This window comes from Garra rufa, chromosome 5, assembly GCF_049309525.1.
Source record: "Garra rufa chromosome 5, GarRuf1.0, whole genome shotgun sequence".
NCBI classification, from domain to species: Eukaryota; Metazoa; Chordata; class Actinopteri; order Cypriniformes; family Cyprinidae; genus Garra; species Garra rufa.
In genome coordinates, this window is record NC_133365.1 from 8,457,956 (window position 1) to 8,484,121 (window position 26,166).

Below are 26,166 nucleotides of genomic sequence, written 5' to 3' on the forward strand. Positions count from 1 at the left end.
ATCTGTGTTGCATTTGTAAATTCTGAACCATTGCATTTCTATTCGCAGGTAATGCCCGTGTGTTACTTTAAAACAATCCTTTTTCGGTCTTCAGTTCGACTTCAATTCTGCCGAGAGGACGGATACCTCCTAAATACCAACCAATAAATGCATTTCCTCTTAAGGTCTGAACTATTGATCAGCTCTTGCATGTGCCCTTTATTCAGGTGAGAAGCATGTTAACTAAATGTTAAACTTCATCCATGGGACTTGGCCTTGACTGCTCTGCTATTTTTACGGGTGTAAATCGGGCCTGATTCCAGAGTTCACAGGCTCCTGGCAACGGAGCGGGTGGCGATGCCATGGTCCGGCTCATAAGCAAGGGTTTCATCAAAGATTAATTGAGCATTGTATGCCCCCAAATTCACAAAATAATCATTACCTAATGCACTGATGGAGTAAGAGGCATTACTTGAATAAGGTGTTAAATTATGGCTCAGTTCCTGTTAAAACTCGCATTAAAAAAATGAAGACCTTACGAACCGCCCTTCCTCGCCTGTGTAATCACACTGAGTGGATGCTACGGCCGGCTCATTTGAAGGGTCATAGCTTTATAACAGTGCACTGCACTTTGTAAAGAAAAGCAGCCCGCTCTTTTAATGCCGTAAAATAAAACACGCGCATATGACTTTGGCACCAGTGACAGTAACGTTATCCTGAAAATCAGTAATGCAGATCAGATCGCTAGCAATGTATCCTTGTCCTTCTCTAAAATCACACAATAAAATAAATGCTTTTTAACCAGTCTCATCAATCTCAGTTGAATGCTTCTGCACCGTCTATTGGAACTTTTTTATTAATTTTTCACCACCAGTTCCTTATGTATTCATTATTCAGTAGCTTGTTGGTGCTGCTGAAATGCCAATGAGAGCCAGTCTAGAATCACATAGTAAAAGTTTGATAGTAAACGTAAACCAGATTCTCAGCATATTATACTACAACATAGGCTCAGAAGAAATTCAACAGAACTGCAAAAAACGTAATTACATATACAATTCACTGCCGTTTCCACTGGCTTAGTAAACTTGCTCAGTAGCACACCTGGTACAGCATTACACTTGTAATGTTAACCCTTAAATGCATTAATGTTTCACCAATCATTATTACATATTCGGGTCTTTAGCGACCCGGACCTATATATCCAGCACGGATGGATCTCTAACTTCGGCGATAACAAAAAACTCTTGATATTTTAAGAACATTTCAGAAGAATAACATAAAGCATATCTTGTTACCTTTTGTAACTTAGAAGGGTTCAATTTTAACAGATGATTTTACGATTGCCATCATCCTCATCGCACTTCCACAGTACATTCAGCATCTGGCTCATATTCGTGACCTCAACCATATTCTCCAAGTCAATATTTTGATCGCCGGCAGCTTATTCACCACATCCACCATCAAATAACAGTGACATTTATATTTTATTGCGTACAGTAATTGCTCTGCCGTAAAGCCATTCAAACCAGTTCAATTTATGCTGCTGATATTCTTTTGTTTTATGCCTGCGATAGTTATAAGTGAAACATCACATCATTATTGTCTATTAAACAGTGCCACCTAGAGGAATAAAGGTGAATTGCACGCATTTAGTCATCAGATATTTACCTATTTTTGTGCACTAAAAATATACTTACATTATTACACACCTCAGGTCTCTAGCGACCCTATACACTTTTGACAGAAAAATAATAAGAAAAAACAATCATTTTATATTTTGTTATTTATTTATTTGTTTCATGTTATATTGTTTATAATGAATAGACTGAGGAATACTAATAAAATTTATGTCAAACTTGAAAAAATGAAGGAGGGAGAGGGTAGTGAATGGGGTCCTGGGTCTCTAAAGACCCGAGGTATGCATTTAAGGGTTAATCACTCGAGTATGAGTCTCACAAAACACAACACACAATAAAAGAGCTCAAAAATCAAGCAAAAATGGCATGGCTATTTCAGCAAAAAAAATTTTAATCTTACTTTTGCTTTTGTTAACACTGTCGGTTAAGTTTACAATCAGGTGGTATGTTATTTCAAATGCGACAGCATTAAACTTGTTTTATTTATTTTCTGAACGCTGACTGATTCAAATTCATCTGTTTAGTATAAAATTGAATGCTTCTTGTGTTAAAAGTCGTGAAACGTGCAATGTAATATTAGTTTGCTGGCACATTTTTCAGTCACACTTTAATTTGGAGACCAATTCTCACGATTAACTAATTATTAACTTTAATGTTTCATCTCAACACAATCTTAATTTGCTGCTTATTAACCGTTAGTAAGGTTGCTGTTAAGTTGTTAAGGATCTCGAATATGGTCATGCAAATGAAAGCATTAATATGTGCTTCATAAGTACTAATAAACAGCCAATATGCTAGTAATATGCATGCTAATAAGCAACTAAAAAAATGTGAGAACTTGTCCCTAAACTAAAGTGTTATCCATTTTTTCCAATGAACATACTGTATGCTACTGAAACATCACAATTGGAAGTGAGTTAAGGACAGGCTCCAGTTGCTTCATGCTGCTAACAGCATGTGTGGTAAAATACTACTTATTTAGCATAAACTCTAGCAAAAATGACATTAGAATATTACACGAGGTGTTAAAAATGACTAATAGGCACAAGTGTCAATACAGCATCATTCTACAGAGCCTGCCAGACAGCCAAAAAAAGAGTAGGCAACGACTATAAAGATAGAAAATGACACACAAAGATTGCCTGGCTAATGAGGAACACTGCTGTCTAAAGGGTGAAGCAGAAATTGCATGGTGCACCAAATTGCTGGCTGACGCATGAGAGTGAGATGTCTGCGCTTCTGAAAAACTGAGGACCGACACACACTAGAATTACATGCTGATCTCTGGTCAGTCCTAACCACAGGTTACTCGCTTATCTGTTTGCAACAGGAGGCAGATTTCAGGATAAAAGCATCAAGTTGTATGTACATATGTATTTTGCAGTAAGAATAATAGCTTTGGCCCCAAAACGTACTGAAATCAGACTGATCTGTGAAGTTTTTGAGAGAGGCCCACTTACATTTGAAGTGCATTAGTTCTGCCCATTTGTTTTCAGCTTTAAGGTGAATCACAACATCACAAACTTTGTTCTGTTTTGATTTAATGGAAAAAAAAAAAGAAAAGACAAAGATATACGACTGTGAATTTAATGCTTTCTAGCCTTTTAGCTACAATCCCATTAAGCATTGCAAATGATAATCAAATAAATAAAAATGGATACATTCAAAACTATTGATTTAAAGATGTTGATCTATGAAAAAATATATTTGTCATGACAACTCTCGGGAAAAGTATAGCATGGTAATGGATATGACAATGTTACTGTATTTGGTCTTGGCGGAATAGATCTGCTACGCTGCTGCTGCTAAATTGCTGCTGCTGTTGGTTATTGCTGTAAATGTAGATTATTGCTGCTGCTGCAAGCAAGTACAGAACGTGCTACTGCCAAAGCATATGGCGATACGGTGCTGTGAGTATTTAAGACATACTGCTGCTGCACAAATAGCATAAAATAACCTGTAGCAGATCTATACATGTGGAGCTGGGGAAGGTGGAGGGTTTCAGAGGAACTCTGAAAGCATGTTGCGAAATGCCCAAGTGAATGCTACCAGCCATTTAAATAGCTGCAAGCTTCAACATTATTGGTTGCGTACACATCATGAACCAATCAGCTTGTGCCAAGTCGTATAACTCTGCGTCATCTAAACTTTCATGGCAGAACAAGGTATTTTAAATCTATTGCAAAAATGCATATTATGAATGCACATATTGAAGTAGTTAAACTTTAAGAGAGAAGCAAAAGTGACTGTACACTACAAAGACGTGATTGTCTTTTGATTCTCGGATTGCTTGCAATTTTTCAGTGGAATCATGGGTAATGTAGGTTTTCAAAAGGAATTCTGATTATAAAACATAATCATAAAAAATAAAGAAATTGAAAAAAAAATGAATTGATGGCTTCAATAAAAGCATATAGGCTACTATGGATTAACATGGATTAACAATATTGTAACTCACAGTAGGTTTGTTTTTAACAGTGTGTAAGTTATTGTGTAAAAAATTGCATATTATGAATACACATATTGAAGTAGTTCAACTTTAAGAGAGCAGCAAAAGTGACTCTACATTACAAAATACATATTTTGCTTTTGATTCTCTGATTGCTTGCAATTTTTGGGGGGAATCATGGATAATGTAGGTTTTCACCAGGAATTCTGATTGTATAAACATGGTCATTAAAAAAAAAGTTGAAAAAAATGGCTTTAGCAAAAGCATATAGGCTACCATTGATTACAATCTTGTAGCTCACAGTAGGTTTGTTTTTACAAGTTATTGTAAAAAAAAAAAAAAAAAAAAAAAATAGAATGTTAACTGATTATATGTTTTTTTGTTGACGCTAACAGCCTGAATTATTATTTTAATCAATTGTTTAACTGCAAAATTAAAGTAATTAATTAAAGTAATTAAAGAAACTACATTACCCATAATTCTGTAGAGGATCTCAACCAATCAGAGAATCACATCAAGCAAATTGCACCTACAGAGTGTTTAATTAGTTATTACTGTAATTAGACTAAACTATTTGTATTTACACCTTTCAGTATCAAGTGAGATGTATTTATAGTTGACATTCTGACTTGACATTTTCTTTATTGCAATGCCATTCATTTTAATATTACCTTACTTGTGAAAGATGCAAATTTGGCCCAAAAAGGTATCTTGGAAGGCAACACAATCACATTGCCAACATTTTGTAACAGCTCAGCAAGAACTAAAATCCTGGCTAGGTAGAAAACGCTCTAGGATTTGAAACAGCTTTTGTGTTTATGCAGACTTACAGCATAACTCTAAAAGTCTCTTTTTTATATATGATTTGGAATGCAAAATTGCTTTATTGTTACACTCATTGCAGGTCATATAAACTATTTGAGAACTACTTTTCGAAACCTGGAAGCGTTTCAAATGCAAATCGATACACCTTTACGTCAGATCAGAGGACTGTTAGAGTTGCGTTGTAAATAAACGCTGAGTTGAAAGGACGGTAATATCAAGCTGTCGCAAGCATCAGAAAACTAAAACCGAATCAATATAAAAACAGAACGTCTTGAAATTGCTTTGGAGGATGAGGGCTAAGAAAATATATTTACTGTCAGAGCGGGTCTCAAGGAGGAGGGAAATGGCTGATTTATCTGCCCCGCTAGTCCAAATAGAAACTCACTCTTGATTGACCACCTCAGATTGAGAGCTGACCTCAGGGTCAGCCAGGAAGGATTTCATCAGCCCGCTGGATGCCTGGCAACCCAGAGAGCCGAATATAAGGATGGTGGCATCAATCTTTTAAATGATGTACCATTACAGAAGAGCTATGCCCAGCGCCTGTGCGTTTATAAGGGGAATGATCTTCAGCGACTGTGCCACATCAGTCTGACGCTCTTGCCGCCGCAGTTAAACGTGATTGGATTGTCCGTCATACTGCGCTGATTGTGTTTCGATCTGTATGGCTTAACAAACTGAACAACAGAGCCTCTGATTATTGTGCAGTGCAAAGCGCCTCTGTTCGTCCGTTTGCATCTATGGCACTCGTGCATGTTTAAGAGGAAGCTGTGCCGTTCTTGACCTTCTGAAACAAAGCTGGTTATTAAAACAAAACTGCAAAAACTGCTCCTTCTGAAATCCTTGCATGTATGAGGTCAGAGAGAACAATGTCAACACACAACCACATCAAAAATGCAGTACCAAATGGTAATATTGTGAAATATTATCACAATTATTATTTATTTTTTTTTGTAATTTATTCCTGTGACAAAATAAATTTCCAGCATCATTACTCTAGTCTTCAGTGTCACATGACCTTTCACAAATCATTATATTATGCTAATTTGCTGCGTAATTAATAATAATAGTTCTCAGAAAAAAAATCTACAGTGTGTATTAATTAAAATGTATTAGTTGTTACTATTTTGTTTTATTTATTTATTTATTTATTTTTTTGAAATTGTAATATTTATTTATTTGTTTGTTGATCTTCATCAGGATTCTTTGATGAATAGACATTCATTTGAAATATAACTCTTTTGTAACATTATAAGTGTCTTCACTGTCATGATCAATATGTGACCATGGACCACAAAACCAGTCATAAGGTTAAATTTTAAAAAACTGAGATGTATATATAAGCTTTCTATTGATGTATGGTTTGTTAGGATAGGACAATATTTGGCTGAGATACATCTATTTGAAAACCAGAAATCTGAGGGTGCAAAAAAATCAAAATACTGAGAAAATCACCTTTAAAGTTCTCCAAATTAAGCTCTTAACAATGCATATTACTAATCAAAAATTACATTTTGATAGGTTTACAGTAGGAATTTTACAAAAAGTCTTCATGGAACATGATCTTTACTTAATTTCCTAATGCTTTTTGGCATAAAAGAAAAATCAATAATTTTGACCCATACAATGTATTTTTGGCTGTTGCTACAAATATACCCCAGCGACTTAAGACTGGTTTTGTGGTCCAGGATCACATATATATTTCTTCAAAACTTTTGAAAGGCAGTGTACCTGTCAGAGTCCTTCCTCAACCAGACACACAGACCACGCCCCCGAAGACACACACACACACACACACACACACACACACACACTCCTTCACAGTCACCTGATTATTGAAGTCACCTGTTCCCACTTACCACACCCCTATAAATACCTGGTCTATTCATTCAGTCAGTGTCTGGTCTACAGATCACATCCCTCGCGATCATCGCTCTCCATGACTGCGTTGAACTCTGTGTGTCTCCTTCGATTCCAGTGGATCCGCTTACCAGTGCAATTGGACTATTCAGATAAGAATACTTACCTCAAAATCTGCTGCATATTATTTGCCTGCCTGTCAATAAACTTACTGTTGCTGTTTTATACTTACCTCCGTGTCTGCCTCCATATATGCTGTGACAGAAGACCAGACCTACTACATTATGAACAATGAAGAAGGACCCACACCAAATCCACTCACTGAACTCATCAACGCTTTCAAGGCTGCACTCACACCATCTCCCGTGCCGCCATCTGCCTCAGGAAGTCCCATGGCTTTACCAACATCGTTTTCCGGAGAAGCGGCTGAGTGTAGCGGTTTCTTGCTTCAAGTTCGGCTTTATATCAGTATGCAACCACAACAATTCACCACCGAGGATTCTAAGGTAGCATTTCTCATATCTCTACTCACCGGTAAAGCCCTTCTATGGGCTAAAGCAATATGGAATGCCGACAATCCCATAATTCACTCGTTTGAACAATTTACCAGTTTCTTCCATCCACGACTACACTCTTCATTTCCACATGCTGGCGACGGCTAGTGACTGGAATGAGGTATCGCTAAGAGCATACCGGCAAGGTCTCCATCCTGAACTTCGCGCTGCAATGGCCCTATATGACGATTCCATCGGATTGGAGACTTTTCTACAGAGAACCACCAGGATTTCCCAACACCTAGCCGCCTGCCAGCCTTCAGAAACTACTCAGTCTGCCTCGGCGGCAGCTTGCTCTCCAGTACCAGAACCCATGCAAATTGATTCAACACGCCTCTCCAAGTCTGAATGTCAATGGAGAATCATTTCCAAACTATGTCTCTATTGTGGCAAACCTGATCATATCCTGCAAAATTGTCCCATCAGACCCCCACGCCCAGTGGTGAGTACCATGCAGTCTGATGCTGAAACTGCTCATTTAACTTTAATTCCTGTAACCGCTCATACTGCTGAACGTACTCTACGTCTATCTGCATTACTTGACTCAGGTGCATCCGGAAACTTCATATCCCAAGAATGTCTAGATCTCCTTCAGCTATCCCGTCAACGTCATTTTCCTGAACTCTCTGTAAGAACCATACAAGGAAAACCACTGGGACGTGGGCGGATTTGTTACTCCTCACCATCGATCACCCTTCAAGTTGGATTATTTCATCAAGAACAGTTGAAATTTCTGGTACTGGAGAATTCCACCGTCAACATAATCCTAGGACATCCTTGGCTCCATCGACACCATCCTGAACTCTGCTGGGATCCTTGTGACATCATCGGCTGGAGTAAGCATTGCTTAAAGAACTGTTTTACCCGTTTACCAGCTCCTGTTTCTGCTCCTCTCTCCATTGCTTCCACTAAAATAGAAAGTCCTGACATCGACAGCAAAGTGGAGATCCCAGCGGAGTATCTAGACTACTCGGATGTGTTCAGCAAGCTGCCACTCATCTTCCACCACATAGGTCATGGGACTGTGCTATCGACCTGCTACCTGGGGCTCAATTACACAAGGGACGGGTCTATCCATTGTCCAACCCGAGCACCAGGCGATGGAGGAGTACATCCAGGAGGCCTTAAAGCAGGCGTTTATTCGACCATCCACCTCGCCAGCTGCTTCCAGCTTCTTCGTGGGCAAGAAGGATGGAGGTCTTCGTCCCTGCATTGATTACAGACAACTCAATTCCCAGATCATCCAACAACCATATCCTCTGCCACTCGTTCCTGCCACCCTCGAGGAACTTCGTGGGGCTTGCATTTTCTCCAAGCTGGACCTGCGGAGTGCATAAAACCTCGTTCGTATTCGTGAGGGAGACAAGTGGAAAACGGCCTTCATTACACCCACCGGCCGCTATGAATATCTGGTAATGCCCTATGGTTTATCCATCAGTCCCTCGGTCTTCCAAACGTTTATGAACGAAGTGTTCCGGGAATTCCTACACAAATTTGTGTACATTGACGACATCTTAAATCATTCCCCGAACCAGGCCGAACATCGCCAGCATGTCCGTCAGGTCCTCCAGATCCTATGTCATCACCAACTATATCTGAAGCTTGAAAAATGCGAGTTCCACCAAGAGAAGGTTCAGTTCCTGGGCTATAACATCAGCCCCGAGGGTGTGCAGATGAACCAAGACAAGGTGCAATCCATACTGCAATGGCCCCAACCCAATACCATTAAAGATCTTCAACGGTTTCTGGGATTTACCAACTTCTATCGTCGCTTCATCCTGAACTACAGTCTCATCAAAGCGCCTCTGACCTCCCTCCTGCGTGGCCATCCCAAGCACCTTGTCTGGGACTCTTCTGCCCACAAAGCTTTCCAACAGCTCAAGATCTTCAGCACTGCTCCCCTCCTACATCCCGATCCCAACCATCCCTTCGTAGTTGAGGTTGATGCATCTAGCATCGGAGCAGTGCTGTCACAAGCAGCTGGTGACTCCACTCTCCTCCATCCCTGTGCCTATTTCTACAGAAAACTGTCTCCGGCGGAGCAGAACTGCGATGTGGGAAATCATGAGTTACTTGCCCTGGAAGAGTGGCGTCATTGGCTGGAAGGGGCTAAACATCCATTTATGATCATCACTGACCATAACCTGCAATACATCCGTGAAGCCAAGAGACTCAACCCCCGCCAAGCCAGATGGCTTTATTCTTCACCCGTTTTCAGTTCAAAATTACCTATCGTCCAGGATCCAAGAACATGCATTCCGATGCTCTAGGAAGATCCAAGAGCTTGGACGTTGCCTCCGGTCATACTGTTCAACCGACCAACACAGCTGGAGCAGGTTCCTCCCGTGGGCTGAGTATGCACAAAATTCCCTACGCCAGGATACCACCAGAATTACACCCTTCCAATGCATACTCTGTTTTCAGCCTCCGCTGTTCCCCTGGACGGAGGAACCCACGAATGTTCCAGCTGTCGACTACTGGTTTCGAGAGAGTGTGGGACTCTGCTCATCATCATCTCCAATGTGCCATCCGACGCCATAAGGAATTTGCGGATGCCCGTAGAAGACCCACTCCATTATACCAACCAGGAGACAAGGTCTGGTTATCTACGAGAGACATCCGGTTGAGATTACCTTGTCACAAGCTGAGTCCCCGCTACATTGGTCCATTCGAGATCCTGAGGCAGATAAACGAAGTGACATACCAGCTTCAGCTCCCACCCAGGTACAGAATCCATCCCACATTTCACGTTTCACTCCTTAAACCCTATTTTCCCTCTGCCACAGAGAACCCGGGAGCTGAAGCTGAACCTCCTCCTCCTGAGATCCTGGATCAACCCTCAGTCTACATCGTCCGAGAGATCCTGGATTCCCGACGTTGAGGTGGCCGTCTGGAATATCTTGTAGACTGGGAGGACCTGACGAAAGATCTTGGGTGGCCAGAGATGATGTCCTCGATCCCCAGCTTCTGACGGAGTTCCAACAGAGCCACCCTGAATGTCCTGCCCCTCGTGGTCGAGGTCGTCCTCGACGTTGGAGAAGGGCGTCGAGAGCCGCCCCTGGAGGAGGGGGTAATGTCAGAATCCTTCCTCAACCAGACACACAGACCACGCCCCCCGAAGACACACACTCGTTCAGTCACCTGATTATTGAAGTCACCTGTTCCCACTTACCACACCCCTATAAATACCTGGTCTATTCACATCCCTCGCGATCATCGCTCTCCATGACTGCTTTGAACACTGTGTCTCCTTTGATTCCAGCGGATCCGCTTACCAGTGCAATTGGACTATTCAGATAAGAATAATTGCCTCAAAACCTGCTGCATATTATTTGCCTGCCTGTCAATAAACTTACTGTTGCTGTTTTATACTTACCTCCGTGTCTGCCTACATATATGCTGTGACAGTACCACAGTTTCCACAAATACATGAAGCATATGAATATAATAATCAAACATGTTTCTTGAGCAGCAAATCAGCATATTAGAATGATTTCTGAAGGATCATTTGACATTGAAGACTGGAGTAATAATGCTGAAAATTCAGCTTTGATTACAAAAATGACATTTTACAATATAGTCACATAGAAAAAAGTTATTTTAAAGTTAATATTTTACTGTATTTTTAATCAAATGCAGTTATTGGACGTCTTGTCAAAAAAAAAAAAAAATTAAATCTTACATATTCCAAATATGGGATCAATCACTAGTACTACCACTCATTATGATCATCAACAAATGCATGATATGATCCCTAAATCCTGATATAAAATAAAACACCAGAAACTTTTCCAATAATGTATGGCCATGTTATTTCCACCAGTATTTTCCTGAGAAAGACCGAAACATTGACCTGGTCACCTTAAAAGACAAATCATTTTTCATCACGCTGTCTCCTCAATCCCAGACATATTTCCCATCCACAATTAATCACTGACAGCCTTCATTGCGCATATGTCCTAATTGAGTTGTTTTGTGTTTCTTCATTTGTTTGCCAAATGTTTGCCAATCTACAGAAGAAAGCGAAAGTGGCGGAGAGAGAGAGAGAGAGAGAGAGACTATGAAGATGAGTATGTAATCCATCAAGCGGCAGATGAATTGCCTGTGGGGCTATTTAATTTATTTTCACTCCACTTCTTTGAAAACTGTTGGCTCAGGCTATTCTAACGTATTCATAAATCTTCCAGGATGGGCTTATGGCTCCGGCAAGAACACAACGGATGTGTATGAAAGAGAGAAACAAAACAAACAGCAACAAAAAGCAACTTTCTTTCCTCTCTCTGATTGTGAACTCATTACAATGTGCTGCCAAATGCTTCTTAAGAGCCTTGTGTCTATCAGAGAGAAAATACGGCGTGAATTAGCCGATAAATGGCTTGTTTTCATTGCAACTGCTTAGAAATGCTTCTCCCTGATTTCATGTTATTTATTGGCCCCAAATGGTGCATCTTTAATCAAATCGATATTCTGAAATTATTGATGTACCCAGTTGCGAACATTAGAAGAATAACAAGTAAAAGATGAATTTCATTGCAAAATGTAAAAAAGAAAGGGAATACGAAATTATATATAATGCATTAAGGATTCAATTAAATTCTGTATTAAATTCATTTTACATTTGATTTGCTGTTGTTTTCATAAATATGATTATTATTATTATGAGTCTCATCACTGTCATGCAGTTTCTTTTTTTCTATTCATTTAAAACTGCATAAATTAAAAGCACTACCAGTTGTTGCAAAATGCAAAAACATTAATGATTCCAAAAATAGGCTTAAATTCTTTGTAAGCATCACCCACAGAGACTGGAAACAAAGTGCAACTTTTTCCAACTTATAATTAGTAATACTGGAATATGCAAACACAACCATCTGTTGTGGGTTATACAACAAATCAGTAGTGAGTTGAGTCTCACATGTGCCGTTCATGTGACGTCTGTGTCTTTGGCGATGTACAGAGTTGCAAATCAGATCCATTTTAGTTATATTGCGCCTTAGCAGGGAGCTGCATATGTAGGTTGTTTGGCTGATGTTACTCATGTTCACAACATGAATATTTATTTTGCTTATGGTTTGTTTATTTATTTTTCCTGAAAACAATCATGCTGCCCAGCAAGCAATAGTCGTCATTTCACCGTCTGGGTTAACTATAAACCCGATATAGTCCGGCTATGTGTAACCCACTTCCAGCCCAAATAACCTTGAATTTGGTTGCATGCCATTTTTTTGGCAAAATAACTAGTTAGATGTATGATATTCCATCCTGTAAGCAAACTCAGCAACGTTTACAAGGTTTTATGGTTTAATTTTTATTTTTTTATTTTTTTTTAATTGATGACTAGTCTAATATTGGGATATGTTTAGATGTCTATTAAATCTTCACTGACAGCCCAAATACAAACTTGTTTTAGCCTAGACGTCTGGGCTATGTTTTCACGGCTAATAGACGTCTTTTAGACCAAAAATTGCTTGCTGGGTGTGCTGCTGATGTCATGAATACATAACATACATGCATTAAATTCATGCTAGATTTTCTACTGCTTTTCTAGATGCACTTAATTAAAAAAATAAACAGACTATGTGTTGCTTTGATAGTTGATTTCTTTTTATTTATTTATTCTAAATTAACTGAGAGACCATATCACACTGTGCAGATTTATGCATTAACTATTGCCCTACTCATCAACTGCTTCAAATTATTTTTTCTTATGAATTGATTTCTTTTAATACAGGAAGACAGAATATTTTTCCTCATTTTGATGACTATATGTTGTTTTAGAAAATGGCACTTTGCTTATATGTTTAAGCATCATTCTTTGTTTTAAAATGTTGTCTCTATGTTTCTTTTTTTTTCTTTTTTTTTTTTTTTTTTGGTCTTTTTGGTCAGATATTTGCTGAAAACAGTGAAAACAGAAGAAAAAATGATATTGAAATATCAAATGTTATGAAATAGGGGAAAAAAGGCATCATATTCCCTCTTTCATAATATCATCCTATGTGGAAAAAAGTCATAAAGCTTCCGTTCATCTAAAAACTTTTACAGCAGTAAAAAAAAAAAAAAAAAAAAATGAGAAAATCAATATATCAATACTTTTAAAATAATACATTTTAAAACCTCTGCAGTGTGGTATTTCTCTTTATTCTGCATCTGTGGCCACTGGCAGCAGGTGTAGGCGCAATAGTTTCTGCTTTCAAATCAAGTTTATGAGCTAAATATTGTGAAGAATAGATTCAATGTGCAGTAACAGTGTTAATGGAAAAACAGTGTTAATGCAGTAACAGCGTTAATGGAAAAAGGGACTGATAAAAAAACAACAACATCACAAACAATCCACACGACTGCAGTCCATCAGTTAACATCTTATGAAGCCAAAAGCTGCTTGTTTGTAAGAAACCAATCCATCAAGACTTTTTAAACTTCAAATAGTCACTTCTAGCAAAACTATCTATAATCTATAATAACACTTCCTCCAGTAAAAATGTCCATCTCCTGTTGTCCTTTTACATCAAAATCCACCCACATATTAGTTTAAAACTGTTTTGGACTGTTTTTTCCTTGTAAACATCGTTTAATCTGTGCAGATTTCTTTCCTGATTCTAATGAGACCATTTTTTCACTGTAGGAAGTGTTTTCATGGATTATAGATGTAAGTATTTTAGCTAGGAGCAACGGTTTGAAGTAAAAAAATGTTTTGATGATGGATTTGTTGCTTACAAACATACAGCTTTTTGCTTTACAAGATGTTAACCGATAGACTGGAGTGGATTATTGTGATGTTTTTATCAGCTCTTTGGACTCTCATTCTGATGGCACCTATTTACTGCAGAGGATCTGTTGGTCAGCAAGTAATGGAATGCTACATTTCTCCAAATCTGATCTGACCTATCTACATCTTGGATGACCTAAGGGGAGCACCATTTTTTAGCACATTAGCAAAGAGCTCATGCTGCGATGCATCGAACACACGTGATACAAATTTGTAGGTCAGAGTTTACCAAACTTAAACTTTGGAAGGCAGTGAAATGTGAAAATGTCTGGTCTTTGTCATTCATATGCATATAAATGTAAAAAAAAAAAAAAAAAAAAAATCATCAATGAAACAAAAAGCCTCCTGTAAAATCCACACCAAAAATCTCATGTATATCTTACAGTTATATAATTAGCTAATTAGCATCTCAGTTCTTGCTTGTTTAGTTTATGATTGAGACAGCATGTTCAACCAGCCTAACGACATCACACTGGGAAATATATTCCTCATCATACTTGAATATTGCTATATTTTCTGTTTGTCTAATTTGCTTATTTTAATCTGTTGCAGAGGGATTTAAGATACAAATATTTATCATTAAAAAAGCCAAAGCAATCTTACTTCGTATAAAATCATATGCATGCTCAGCATCCCCATAGCAACAGCTGTTCGCCGTCACTCTCTGGAAGTCAAACTCATCATGTGACCTCAGACCAGGACTAAGCAGTGATCCATCTCCAGGCCTGGAAACCCCGGCGGGTCTGGACCGGGTCTCCGAAGCTGGGATTCTGTGCTGGTCTGCATCTGTCTGTCTTTGGGGCAGGAATGATCTCTCTGACCAGCCGTTCGCCTCTCTGGCCTCTCCATTCACCGGACGGTCCCTTGAATAGCCTGTTCCCCAGGCTATACTGTTATCACTGACTGAGGCATGCTGGGATTGCGCTAACACGCGCCACACACTGTCAGCTGAATAGAGCGTGCGGAAGAACGTGCTGGAAAAACCCAGCAGGCTGGCTTGATGTGAACGTGTGGATTGTTGAATCAATACGTCATGCTTCTCAGGTGGAAAATTAGCATTCTCAGCCAGATGCAGTAAACACGTCTGAGATATTAAATTGGCTATATTTCAACAATACATGTTTTCTTCATGCACAGCAGTCATATAGTCAGTTCTAACAATGCTTACTGTGTTATAACATTAATAGCCTGAATTTCTTTTTGAAATCATTCAATTAATATGGTTATGTGTTTTGGAAAAAAAGGTTTAAGACCTTTTGTGTTTTACTGTTTAATTCAAAGGACATTAATATGTTAGAGATCTGCAAACCTACATGCTCTCATAATCAACTGGTCACTGGGTAATGTGGCTAAATGACTTTATACATTAAATCCAATCTCTTGTTGCACATTGCAATCTTAGGCCACACAACCATTACATAGCAACAATGCTTTAAAGGGTATGAATCACACAATTAAAAGAATTAGTTAACTTAAAGAATAATAATAACAAAAAATCATCATTATTTGCTAACCCCCATGTCACCCAAGATGTTCATGTCTTTCTTTCTTCAGTTGAAAATAAATTAAGGTTTTTGTTCCGGCTAAAGTTTACAGTCTTTCAGAGAACGGCTCGTCTCCCCACAGAAGAGCGGGACGGGGTGAGCAGAGCTCATTAGCATTTAAAGGGACATGCACCGAAATGGGTAACTGTGAACAGAGCTGTTTTTGACAAGGTAAAAAGGGTGTTGTTTTACACTACTATTGAGAATTTTTTTAACCAAATCATGCAATAGACTTTTCATTAAAATCCTAAAGAATCATATAAACTTGGCAATCATATCCAAATGGCCATCCAATGACCCCTTTAATATCTTTTCGACTAAAGAAAGAAAGACATTAACATCTTGGATGGCATAGGGGTAAATTATTAGGACTTTTTTTTTTTTTTAGTATTATTATTATGGAAGTGAACCAATCCTTTAGCTGTGACATTTTACAATGACATAAATGTGACATTTTCAGTGCACTGTACCATATGTTGAAGCCTGTGATATAAACCACTATTATTAGTGTTTAAAAAAAATGTATATAATACAATAATATTGTATAGAATACTAAAACTATTTAACTAATTAACATTTGAAATATCTAGGAGTTTTAATATATACTACTGTTCAAATATATGGGTTGGTAAGTTTCATGTTTTTGAAAGATTCTCTCCTGCTCACCAGCGCTGCATTTGATCAAACATACAATAAAATAGTGAAATATTATTTTAACATAACTGTTTTGCATGAGAATATATTGTAAAATGTAATTTATTCCTATGATCAAAGCAGAATTTTCAGCATAATATATTCAGTCTTTAGTGTCACATGATCCTCCAGAAATCATTCTAAAATGCTGTTTTGCTACTTAATAAACATTACTCACAACATGGTCCCACTTTACAATAGGCGGCCTTAACTACTATGTACTTACATTTAAAATTAATAATTTGGTACAATATACTTATTGTGTACATACATGTTTTTACATTGTACTTATTTTTTTTTTAAAACCTATATGTATTTACATTTGTAATTAATTTATGTAATTACCACTATTGACCCATCCCTTACACCCTAACCCACTCTTAAACCTACCCATACCACCAAACCTGTCCCTAACCTTTCCCATATCCCACCTTAATAGAAACTAAAGTGTTTTGCAATGCAATATGGCCACGTTGAGTACAATGTACTTATTTTTGATGTAAGTACATAATAGTTAAGGCCACCTAATATAAAGTGTGACCCACAACATCTTACTGACCTTCCATTAGTCAGCTATACAGTTGTTGGACAGTCAAGCAGACCAGGTGAGCATCATATCACTATTGCTCAAACCTGACTTATTATGTAGTCGATTGTGTTGTTAATCAGTGCTTTCATTCTCAGCTGTAGCTGGTAACATCAGCGTCACGCCATCAGAGTTGCTCCATTCAACATTTACACTAGTGAAACTCAGGCTTTAGTAATAAAATGAAGACTCGCCGGTGGCATTGTGGGCTGAAGGTCAGCATGTTCTGACTCCGTTCCAGGGCACAATTCCAGTCTAATCTGGTGGAGACGTCGCACGATGGGCACAATGTGGCTGTGGAGCAACACAGCGATTTCCTCACACACTGCAGCACAGAACTCTAACAATCATTTCCAAATCAGAAAATCAAAGATCCTGCAAGAGTAGACGAGAGAGGCTGATTAGCGCACGTCTGTGATGTCGACACGATGGCAAAGTTGATTTTATTGCGTTTGGAAATGTAACAGCATGTCATTATCACGCTCCGTCAGATATCCTGAGGCAAAGTCACTCGACTCGTGTCTTTCTCTGAACAAGAACAAGGCGGAAAGAAACAAAAATGCAAGAAAAACTGCCTTTACTGCAAAGCATTTGGAAGCTGTGTAAATATTTAAGCTATAGCACACATACAATCATGTTGTTGTGCTCTAGCAGCATGGCTGTGATCAGCCTGTGGTTAATTCAGTACCAGAAAAAAAAAAAAAAAATCAAAAAGTGAGTAAAGTATGTAAGAAAATGATTCAATCAAAATAAAATATTTCACTATTTCCACACACACACACACACACACTGGTTTACATGTTTTATGGGGACATTCCATAGGCGTAATGGTTTTTATACTGTACAAACCGTATTTTCTATCGCCCTAACCTTCTATCTACCCTACACCTAAACCTAGCCCTCACAGGAGATTGTGCAAACTTTTACTTCCTCAAAAAAACTCATTGTGCATGATTTATAAACCTGTTTCCTCATGGGGATCTGAGAAATGTCCCCGCAAGGTCAAAATCTACTGGTATTCCTATCCTTGTGGGGACATTTGGTCCCCACAACGTGATGAATACCAGGTACACACACACACACACACACACACACACACACACACACACACACACACAAATAAAAATAAAAAATAAATAAATAAATATTAGGCAGAACAACTGTTTTTAACATTGATAATAATCGTCACATTAGAGTGATTTCTAAAAGAACATTTGACACTGAATACTACAGTAATGATGCTGAAAATTCAGATCTGCACCACAGGAATAAATTTAATTTTACTATAAACTCACATCGAAAACAAAGTTATTTCACTATATTGCTGTTTTAACTGTATTTTTGATCAAATAAATAATTATTGTAGGAGACATTGTAGTTCCATTAATGAAGTATTTGTCAAAGTACTTCTCCATGAGGACACAGCTGCTTTTATGAGGCACATTAAACTAGACAATGATTCAAATGGTAAAAAAGAAGTGTGGTGCAGTTTCAGATCGTAATATAATGCCTTGCCTTGAGTAAGTGACATTTCAGACACGATATTGCCAGATATTGAGGATTTTTGCTCCAACAGAAATAGTTCCAAAACAGCAGTGGACAAAGACCGTAAACTGTGAAACGCTCCAGTGCTGATCGCTGTTTATACAATCCAATTAGTGGAGCAGTTGCATAAATCTGCTTGAAAAACAGAGAAGCATGTTTGATCAAATACTATAATAACAGTGACAAATTAAAACATTGACATCTTGTACTTTACAGTCACTGACAAAGAAGTCAGATAGCCTGCGTGTCAAAACGGAAAATGTCAACCCTTAGAGGCAGTTTCTGAAATTCTGTAACGCTGAACTTTGAAAATAGCCACTAGCTCATTATTCTGAAGCAGGACATACAGAGAGAGACAGAGAGTCCTCTAAACTCCACTGACCTGTAAAGACCTTCATCTTCAGACCTTCAAAAACATCCCTTTAAAAGCTTCGTTCAGCCAAACGTGAAAAAAATCTGTCAACTTTTAATGACCCTGTCGTCCCAAACCTGTATGACTTACTTTCTTCTATGAAGCACCAAAGGAGATGTTTAGGAGAATGTTCATGCTGCTCTTTTATGTGGGTGGGAAAAATATTACTTGTGGTGCCTGCTGTACAATAATTGCAAAAGTGTTTCAGCTCTTAAATTCTGTCAGCATTATGAAATACAAGCAATAAATGTGGTTTGTCGCGCTTTAATGTGTCGTGACAGATCGTTGTAGTAAAATGTTCTTCTCATGTAATTGAGCAATCAGTGTTTCAATTCCAGAAAGATGTCAGTAAAACAGCTTGTAAACAATAATGTCATGTCAGATTTCTCTTAGGAAAGACATTCAGTGACCATAAACTTGATAGATAACTAGAAAAAAGAAAAAGTAAAATGATGTAAAGCATCTATGTATAATGCATTATAAAATACATTTTAATGTTTTGGTTATGCCATGTAATGCATAGTGAATTGTACGATTTCATGTATAATTATAACCATAGTTATAATGCGTTACAATACATTATAACACTTTTTGAAAGTATAATGCATCAAAACATATGGCCAACAAACCTTTGGATAATATAATGCATTTTAACCTTGGTTACAATTATTTATGAAAAGATATAACACATATAATATGATATGACCAGAGGTTTCGAAAAGGATGAGAAAAAAGAAAAACACTAAATAGGTAGTCAAAAGTAGCATCGTGGGCAATCTGCTAAACATCTAGAGCTACATTAAGCTAAGTATACAATGACCGACTTCTTATTTCAAGTGCTTTATGAAATAAAGTCATTGAGGCAATTGCACAGGCAATTCTTCATCTCCACCTTGTTTACAGATTTCTTTAAACGGCTGATCCTCCCCTCCTTCCATTTTCCCATCAGGATTATTACCTGCGCTCGACTGCAGCCAGAGGATCGCAAAGCAATTTTATTAATGGCGACAACAATTCCTTCAAAGTGACCTTTCCTAATTCATTAAGAGATGCAGACGCAGAAGGCGACTCTAATGGGAGGCGACAGACGCAGCAGCCGTCCCGTGATCATGGTCATCTCTCGCTCATGTAAGTGTGTTAAATCTCAGTCGTGTCAATCATGCACTGTTTCTTCACTTAACGCTTCAGTCGACAGAGAGTGGGAGATACGGTCCTGTTCACACATATGGGAGACATGATGTCAATTCTCTGGCCAGGACACTTTAGTGACCGAGAGTATTCGTTCTTTTACCTTTGTCTGGACATACAGAAAGATCTTTTCCAACAAAATCACATGAGTAGACTTCAGATATGGCTGTATATGAGCACGGCTGTGATTTGGCCGTATGTAATCACAAGCTGGCTGTCATACAGCCATATCTCACATCTACATGTGTGATATTGCGTTTATACAACAGTTAGACTGCATTAATGTATAAATACATAAACAAAATAACAACAGAGTGTCTTTAAATGCCATATTTTGGGCAGAACTACTGTCTACACACTCTGTCAGTTTAAATCTAGATTAAAGACACATCTCTTTAACCTGGCTTACACATAAAACATTAACACATTCCTATAACTCAAATCCGTTAAAGGATTGTTAGGCTGCATTAATTAGGTCAACCGGAACCGAAAACACATCTGATGCACTCATTGCATCGTAAAAAGAATGGCATCTACGCTAATATTAGTCTGTTTCATTCTTATTCCGAGGTCACCGTAGCCACCAGATCCAGCCTGTATCCAGATCAGATGGTCACTGCAGTCCCCCGGATCCAGTCCGTACCCAGCTTAGATCATGGATCACCACCTGGAGATGACTTCAATAGCTGTGGATGTCAACCAGATGAGCTCCAGAGACAAATCATCAATGAAGACCTCGCCAACCTAGACGGACATCGGTGCCACACCACGTGATCCTGACGAGTTCTTTACAATCAGACATTGGTACAAACTGCTGGTTTCGTCTGGCCAGAGGAGAACTGGTGGGGACCAGTTCTCCTCTGGCCAGACGAAACTGGTTTCTCCCAAGGTTTTTTTCTCCATTTCTGTCACCTGTGGAGTTTTGGTTCCTTGCCGCTGTCGCCTTTGGCTTGCTTAGCTGGGGACACTTCCCAGCGATATCGTATACTATTTGAACTGAACTGGATGATGATATCACTGAATTCATTGATGAACTGCCTTTAACTGAAAATTGATTATTTACAATAATGCGTTACTTACACACTATTGTGCTGTTTGAATACTGTGCAGTTGCTTTGACACAATCTGTATTGTTAAAAGCGCTATATAAATAAAGGTGACTTGACTTGACTTGACTTGATTTGACTACTTCCGGCATGGATTCAAGTCAAAATTTGACAGTTTAACAGCTGAGACCAAGCCTGAACGAACATTGAGTAGCTTCACTGAAAGCTTATTGTATTACTGTAATAAAAGTTCACTGTATTATGAAGAGTATTATGAGAGAGAGATGGACTTGGCGAGTGTGATTACCTGCTGCATCTGATACAGCTCGTATTCATTAGTTGGAATATCTGCTGTGTTATCTTTATCGTAACATTAATATCTGTTAAGGGTAGTTTTGCAGCTCAGTGAATTTATTCGCTCTGTCAAGCTGCTGTTAAAACTAAAATAACTTCCATTTATAGCGTTTATTTTTCAGTGTTAATGTTTTACTGCTGACTCATAAAAACAGTCGCTTGTCGCCATCTTATAGTGGAACAATATAACTAAAATCACCATCACGAACACATGCACCATTTCTCAATACTAAACACTATTATTAAATACTATCATTTATATAAAATATTATTTATTGAATATTACTGTTTAATAAACAGCAACAACAGCCATCATAAAAGTTGCTAGGCAATTCAGTCAAAAGTACAAAGGCAGCGCTTTGATATACAGCATTGAATGTGTATAAACTTGAGATTTTACCAAAACTATATTAAACTAAATAATAGATTAATAAGACCTAAGACTACCATTAGAATTACCTATAATAAATTATATCTCATGTGCAACCACTATGGAGACATCAGAGTCAGCGGTAAATTCCAGAAGATCTGGCCGAGGTGAGAAAATGTTTGTGTGTTATATTTGATTTTTTGACAACAAAGCTAAAGAACCAAATATTTTAATGAATTGCTTAGATGAAAATAACACAGCTAGGGACTGACCTTTTTCAGGCAAGAGGTGGATAGATGTTACTGGTAGATGTGATTTGGTTTGTTGTGGCTTACAGAAAACAAACACACCCTTCAAAGCTTTGGAACAGTATCTTAATTCACTGGAATGAATGAATGAATGAATGAATGAATGAATGAATGAATGAATGAATAATTTGATCTGTATGTGTGTTTTTATTTTGCAGTTAAAAACATCATTGAAACAACATGCATTCTCTTGCAAAGCAAAACCACTTAAGATAAAAAAAAAATAATAATAATACAATACTTGTTTTTATTACCCTATTGGCATAACACTTCAGTTTTATCTTTTGCTTCAAACAAAAAAGAACAACAACAACAACAGTGCAAAAACAAATAAACAAGATAAATAAATTAATAATAAATTCAATATATTTTTTTTATCTATTTGGTGGAAAGCAATACAAAAATACTAAATAAGAAAATGATCCTCTTGTGCTTTCTGCAGTAAATAGTATCTATTCTGTGAAGAATAATTGAATAATGACCTGATGTATTTACCAACACAAGTAGCACACAACGAAGGCCACTTCACAAAATAATATATCCCACAATGCAATGCGCTCAACTTGACCTTCCATTTCCAGTGCGACGAATGAACCAGAGGCAATTACAGCCATGATCTACTGTTGCACTCTATATTGGATTTTAGTATAAGAAATGTTTACTTCAGTATGCATTTCTGAAAAAAGGAAGAAAAGAAGTATCTGTCTGTATTTAAAATGACAGACAGACAGACAGACAGACAGACAGACAAAGTATCTGTAGGCTGAAAATGCATAGAGCTGAAACACACATTAGACACAAAAAATGAACAACGACATTGCAATTCTGAGAAAGTAAAAGTTGAGGATGAACCGAAAGAAACATATTGTGAGTGTCCTCAGAAAGCGCTTCATAATCAGTTTCTACAGCTGTTCTCTTTGACTCTGTGTTTTGTCTCTGGTGGGGGAAAAAAAAAACAAAAAAAAACACTGAAGTGAAAACAACACTTGCAGTTTTATTCTGACCTTCTAGAAGTGTATTGAGCAGGTAATTTATATTTAAACCTGCATCACACCACAGTAACTAAACAAATTTAATTAATTTTAACTAAATAAAATTAATTTTAACTAAATAAATGTACTAACATGACATAAAATATTGAAATTATGAGATAAAAACTCAACTATAACATAAAAATCCATAATTACGCCAAATTTCAACTTTTTAACTCATAATTGTGTCATAGTTTTTTTTTTTTTTATCTAGCAGTTATGACTTTGTATTTTATATTTCTGACTTTGTGTTGGTCATATTGTTTATGCTGTTTTCTTTTTTTTTTTTTACATTTTATGTCATTATTGTGACTTAGTATCTCATAATTTTGACTTTTTATGTATGTCATAATCTCATAGTTTTTATGATTTATCTCATAATTTCAACTTTTAATGTCATATTTTTGTATGTTTTCTCTCACAATTAAGATTTTCCAAAGCATGATATTTGTGTTTTCTTATGTGGTAGAAACATGCTTCCATATCTTCCTGTGGGCAGCTCTTGGTCAGAATCAGCTGTGAAGTAAACCAGACCTTATGACAACAATTAAAAGTCTGTCTACGTGAGACTGTTTCATCAGCAGATGTTTGCTCATCTTCAGCTGCTCAGCCCTGAGACGATATTTCCATCAACAGCCATCAAATCAATCTTCTCCAAACATCTCAAAGACAACAACCTGATAGCAGACCAACAGCACAAGACTTTCATCCAGATCAAGACGACACGGATGACCGCTCTCCACTGCGACCTGACACACTGTCATCACGGGCTCACGATGGGATGTTTTATGCACCGTAATGACGTGCGGCATCAAAGCTTGTTACCTACAGAGAGCTTTCAGAGAGAATATTCAAAATGAGACGGCCAGATAAAAGATGGATAAAGCTGAGCTGCTTGCGGCTCCGACGGAATCCTTTCATTACACACCCCAAATGTGTTAGTGATACTTATACAAGCATTCATATTTCAGATAATGACAAAAAATGTGAGTTAACCAAAATGGAAAATACATAAATAAGACAGCAGAGTGCTTCTGCTAACTAGACTATTAGCAGAGTTAAAGCAGGAATCACGACACATGCAATTAGACATAAGTGTGATGCTTGTATCTAGTTAGACATCAAACTTCACATTAAAACCGACACAACCGAAGCCAATCACATCTGCTAAACTGTGAGCACAAGGGTGGTGAGGACAGTTTTTGCATTTGAATTCATCCACTAATGCAGACTAAACTCAGTAATAAAACTCTGACTGTGTTTGCTGGGCCGCTGATGAATCTACAACTCCACCACAACAAAAATAAATATAGTTCTGTCATGACAACTCTCGGAGAGATTGGCATTGTAATATATATAACAAAGTTAATGTATTTGGTCTTGGCGGAATAGATCTGCTGCTGCGGCAGAGCAAGTCCTGAGACTTGCAACTGCCAATACATCCACTACATTCTGCTGTGAGCATGTAAGAAATGCTGCTGCTGCTGCACATATAACATATGTGACCCTGGACCACAAAACCAGTCATAAGGTTAAATTTTACAAAACTGAGATGTAGACATCATACGAAAGCTCAATAGATAAGCTTTCTACTGATGTATGGTTTGTTAGGATAGGACAATATTTGACCGAGATACAATTATTTGAAAATCTGGAATCTGAGGGTGCAAAAAAAATCTAAATTCTGAGAAAATCACCTTAAAGTTCTCCAAATTAAGTTCTTAATAATGCATATTATTAATCAAAAATTACATTTTGATATATTTATAATAGGAATTTTACAAAAAATCTTCATGGAACGTGATCTTTACTTAATTTCCTAATGATTTTTGCCATAAAAGAAAAATCAATAATTTTGACCCATACAATGTATTTTTGGCTATTGCTACAAATATACCCCAGCGACTTAAGACTGGTTTTGTGGTCCAGGGTCATATATATGAAATAACCCCCATAGCATACATGATCACCTCGTAGCAGATTTATACAGGTGGAGCTGGGGATGGTGGAGGGTTTCTGAAGTGAACTGCAAACTGCTACCACAAGAATTAGCCAAATATTTGAATGCTGAGCAGTGAGCTCATTGGTTATTATTATTATTATTATTATTATTATTATTATTAAGTTAGATCAATCGGACTGCGCCATCTAGAGTTTCATGCCAGAACTTTTGTATCTAAACAAATACACACAACACATCTTGCTATTGCAGTGTCATCACTGATTTTATGAAATCTACAACATGATCATTGTAGTGTGATTCATGAACAAATGACTCGTATGAGCTAGCTTTACTCAAGCCTGATCTTATGAAAAATAAAAATAAAAAATATCTATGGGGACATTTTAGCAAGACTCAAAATGCATACCACCATGTACGTTTCGTAACATATTAGATGTGAAATGTCCACTGAGTGCTGCTAAAATAGCTCAGAACAGATGAATATACATATGGTACATTTTATGAGACATTTAGTTTTGTATGTGTCATTGCAATTCTGAATTAAAAAGTCAGTTGAGTGGTACTATAACTCCAATGCTCTGTGATGTTTTAAAATAACATACAATCGGTGGTTGAGCACCCACCAGCAGAAACATAAATCGGCGCCTATGCCCACAGGTACGTTTTCCTCATGAGATCAGGTCGCTTTACTCATCTGTCTAGAAAATAATGTATATATTTTAGAATGCATATTTATTTATGTATTTATTTATTTATTTATTTATTTATTAACCAACCCAATGCAACATTTTTTTCTTTTCTCAAAATAATATTGTTTTCATCTTTGAAGTCATTACTGTGAATGCAAAATAACCAAAATTGGTTAAATTTCTTGCAATTTGCATCCCTGGTGAGCACATCTTGTGTAACCTCAAGTATTATCAGCCAGTCAGATTCACACGCATTTATTTTCCCTGCAGGCGCATCTCGTCGCAGCTGTGCAACTGTGTTTCTCTTTTCTAAAGCATGTGTCAATACAGCAGATGTGCACACAGTAAAATCTAAAAAAGTGTTTTC

At 37.5% G+C, this 26,166-nt stretch overlaps 1 protein-coding gene across 1 annotated transcript in view; it reads right to left on the minus strand.

Annotated features, from left to right (window-relative positions):
* The window catches only part of brinp1 (bone morphogenetic protein/retinoic acid inducible neural-specific 1), a 159,372-nt gene that overhangs the window by 35,341 nt on the left and 97,865 nt on the right, over positions 1-26,166 (minus strand). The window lies entirely within an intron of this gene.